This window comes from Meleagris gallopavo, chromosome Z, assembly GCF_000146605.3.
Source record: "Meleagris gallopavo isolate NT-WF06-2002-E0010 breed Aviagen turkey brand Nicholas breeding stock chromosome Z, Turkey_5.1, whole genome shotgun sequence".
Taxonomy (NCBI): domain Eukaryota; kingdom Metazoa; phylum Chordata; class Aves; order Galliformes; family Phasianidae; genus Meleagris; species Meleagris gallopavo.
This window is the reverse complement of record NC_015041.2, coordinates 4,654,298-4,658,984: the sequence shown is the minus strand read 5'-3', so window position 1 is coordinate 4,658,984 and position 4,687 is coordinate 4,654,298.

Sequence of the window (4,687 nt, the reverse complement as noted above, 5' to 3'; positions counted from 1 at the left end):
TGCCCAGAGCCACATCCAGACTGGCCTTGAATGCCTCCAGGGATGGGGTATCCACAACCTCTCTGAGCAACCTCTGTCACCACCCTCTGAGTGAAAAACTTCCTCCTAATATCTAACCTAAACCTCTCCTTAGTTTAAAACTATTCCTCCCTGTCCTATCACTCTCAACCCATGTAAGCAGTCATTAAGAGAACTGAGGCTATTCACCTTGAAAAAGAGGAGGCTCCAAGGAGACCTGATAGTAGCTTTTCAGAATCTAAAGGAGGGGCTATAAGAAAGAGGGGTTTAGCAGGCTAACTCATTAACAGGGTCTGAAGTGATGAGAGAAGGATAAATGGTTTCACACTGAAAAAAGAGGAGATTTAGACTTGATACAAGGAAAAAGATTTTTATAATAATGTTGACAAAATACTGGTACAGATTGTCAAGAGCTGTTGGATGTCCAGTCCTGGATACAGTCAGGATGAGACTTTCAAACAAAATGTTTCTAATTCTGTGACTGATTCTATCATTCTATTTTTTCTATGATTCTATTCCTGAAGGTGAAATGAAAGAAGCAAAGAGAAATATAAATAAATACTTGTACTGCAAAGATTAGAATGCTAGATTTATGTGATAGGTATAGTAATTGTACATTAATTTTAAATCTCCAAGCTTATATGAATTAACATTTAAAACACCCCCAGTATTAATGTGCTAGAGTGTAAAAGTGTTTTCCTTCTATAGTCAAATTGAATGCATATTCTGCTTCCAATTGTATTACACACAGTGTTCATTTCATAGCAGATAAAACTCAATCAACTTCCACTCTTGACCTGTGATGTTTATTGCAAGAGCTAATCACTATGATGATATTATGTCAGGAACATGTTGCCATAGTTCAGCTTGGTTCTGTAAAAGGGGGTGAAGAGACCCATGGACTTATTCCCTAGGAGAAGGGGAAAAGGGAAAGGAAAAAGGTAGAGAGATGGCACCAGATAAGGAAAAGTTTAATTTACAAAATGTAATAGTGGAATGTGAATTAACATTATATAATACAATATAATTTGAATTGAAGCTAATAAATCAAATGAAATGAGAGAGAGAGTATCTAAAACCAAAGTTCTTACTCTAGTTCTATAGGCAAGAGAGGGAAGGAGTGCAGAGCGAAGAGAACAAAGAGACAGTCTCATGACTCCCAGTAAGTTTTATATTTTCCCTCCAAATGGAAAACAGAAATGGAAAAAAAAGTGAAGTGTTTCAGGAGTTGTAGTTCATTCTGCTCTTCTGAAACCAAGTAACTGGAACTATCAGCAATCCACAGAACTGCAGCATTAACTCTTTAACTCCTTGTGCACTACATGATGTTATGATGTGGAATACAGATCAAAAAACCATAAAATCATGTGTCTGAGGCTTTTATAATGAATATAACTTTAATCTGGGAAAACATACTACTCGATTCACTAATAAGCTGTCTCTGTAATTCACTTTTTGTGGCTGATAACCAATGTGGATAGGGTACTTACACTGATATAAATGGATCTAACATTTTATTCATAAATTTCATTATTGTTTTGAGACAGGAGATTTATAAATCATAATCTATTTTTCATAGATGATATAAGAGATGAATTTGGTTTGTAGTATCTTCTTTTTCAATGTCGGACATACTACAGATGATGCTCATGGTCTTAGCTCTTGATAGAAAGACTTCAAGGGAATGAAAACGTATGACACAGAATTATGATCTTCAGCTAACAAAAGCAGCAAGTATTTCCCTGGAGTTTAGATAGCAACCGGGGAATACTTTTGTTTCAATAGATCATCTCAGTCTGAGCCTGTGAGAATCACTGTGCATCCTCTGGTGGTAAGTCACCATCTGTATTAGTGATTAATAGGTGGGCTATAGCAGAAGCTCCATATAGTTGTGGCTTCCTTGGTAAGAAGCATAAGAATGCTGTGCAGATGAATTACCATTACTACTATATCAGAGTCGCAACAGCCAACTAATGGGGAAGGAATGAGGCAAAAGTTAAAGTTCCAAAAGTCTCTCTTCACCTGCAGTAAATTGATGACCTTTTACACATAATTTGATTAAAGATATTTTATTTTATTTTATTTTATTTTAATTATTTATTTTTGCACAGATCTAATTCCTCTTAAGGGTGATGTTATTTTGAGATAATAAAAGGATTACTCTACTGATGTATATCACTGACTTATATTCTAGGAGCAAAGCTGGAAGTAACTTGGAAAAAATGAAATTTTGTTACCTTACTAATTGAATTGGAAGGTTTTATTAGTATCATCTCTCAGTAATCTGATAAGTCACTAATATGATATGACTGAAACATATTAACAACAATATATTCTGATATTATATGAGTGTTAATATAATACAAAGGAATGCTTCTAACATGTTAATCAGATAAGACATTGTTAATGAGATATGAAAGACTCCACTAAAAAATAATATTACTATCTTGAACTTTTCCAAGATAACATTAAACTTTCTCACTGGGGAAAATGCAAAATGTTCTTTGCTCTTTACTAGACATTTAAGATTCTGTCTGCCTGCACTGCATGTTTGTAGGCACAAACTGTGATTTTGCTGACAGAGTATTCAGCCTCAATAATAATGAGAATAAATAAGAGCAGAATAATCAGTGCAGTTTCAAAACAGCATGAACTGATATGGTAGCTACTTAGCATGAGTACAATACTGTACATATTTTGGTGAGTCTTTCAACTTATCTACAATAGCCTTGCAAAAATTAAGACTTAAAACTCACATCATGCAGGTGAAAGAGAATAGTGGTTTTTCCCATGTTATGGAAAGAAACTGGGACTCTAAATATGAGTAGGGTAGGTTAGCTTTTATATAAGTTTATGAGATTCTGGACACAACTGTACAATTCCTGTACACAGAGGACTATTATCTTAACTAGATTTTTTTTCCTCACTTTCTATAGTTTTATTATTATTATAATTACATTTTCAATTTTATTTCTTAGAGTGTTTTTAGATAATGATTAATAAAACTATGGTATGAAGGTATTGGACTGAAGGGCTAGATGCTGTTCTTCTCTCCCCATTTGTGAGACACCAAGTGGAAGGCAAAGACAAATCAAATGTGCTTTTGACACCAAGTTACCTGAAAACATGTTCAAAATATTTGGGACATACTTTGGCTGATATAAATCAGAGATAATCTGCTGATTTCAGTGAAGCTATGTCATTAACTGTTCTTCATGACACTTAATAAACTATGCATTCTCACTTTTCTATTTGTTGAGAAGGGGAAGCATGAGCCGTCTAAAAACTGGCAGTGTCTATCATCAAATTTCTGTGACTTAAGTCAGCAATGGGAAATCTGTGTTGCATCTGTCAGAACTGTCTTGAAACACTGATGAGATGCCATGAAACTAAAAAGCTAAATTGCATTTTGTCCATGATTTCACAATCCCATATATCAGCCCAATAAGCAAAAATGCTTTTTTAAATAAATAGATTTGACTATGAAAAAATCAAGCTCTTTATGGACTTAAAGCTGTAACTATCAGCATACATTTTTGACAATAGAAAAATCAACAGCACTGTGGAAAGATAAAGACATATGGAGTTTTTATGTGTCTGTGACTGAAATCAATTATAATCCAGAAAGTAAATGCTAAAATAGCTGATTTAAGGGTTGTGTAGGATTTTTCTATTTATTTTTCTTGAAAAGTTATAAATGACTAGGTGTGGCTTGGTAAATCAATGTGATTTCAAGTTGTCTCAGATTAATTCTATGCTCATTCATCTCCATATATTTCAGAGAAATAATTATGTTCCCATCAAGTTCACTGTCTTATTCTTCACATTTTATTATTTTGCAGCCTCTCCAAGACAGGGCTGGTACTCTTCCTTGCTGTTAGTCACTGTCTGATAGTGTTCCCAGGTCACTACTTAGGTTATTTCAGCATCGTGTCAGCTAATGGGCAGACTGAAAATGACTGAAAATAATGTTTAACTTCTTGCCATACCATACCATCAGTAAAATAGCCAAGCAATTCATTCATGGATAGATATTTCCTTAAACTTCACTGGACTGGAGCTTTTCAAAGGTATCTATTTTTCTTTGGCTAGATAATGGTCAGCTGCCCTTACTGTAGGAGGGCTGCTTCATTAGGAGCTAATGATTTCAGCTCCTGTTAGGGAGCTAAATACAGCATGTCTGAACCCACACTATGTTCTCTCTTCTTATTTTCTGCTTCCACTGCCTAATTTTACTTTTTGTAGTAAGATTAATATAATTAGTTACTTTTACCCGGGGGGTAAAAAAAAACGAAAAAAAAAAAAAAAAGGGGAAAGAAAAAAACCCCAAAAGATACCCTGACACTCACATTTCAATTATATTAAGAGAAGCAAATAAATATTATAAGCTTTCCCCTCACCCCCCCAAACCCCTCTCTTTTTCTACCGCTTCTGGATCTGTTTTCAAGAATAGGATGAATTCATTAACCAGAATGTAGCAAAGTAAATAAATATCAAAATTAAGTGTTTTATCAAACTGAAGGATGTACTGTAATGCACATATTCTCCCTGAGATGCGGGCAAGTTAGAAAGTCCTGAGATGCCTAAGCATTGGTAGAAATTATAAATGTAACACTTGTATGTGTGTTGTAAATGCTATAGCAAACTCTTCTAAACCGTGATTTTTAAC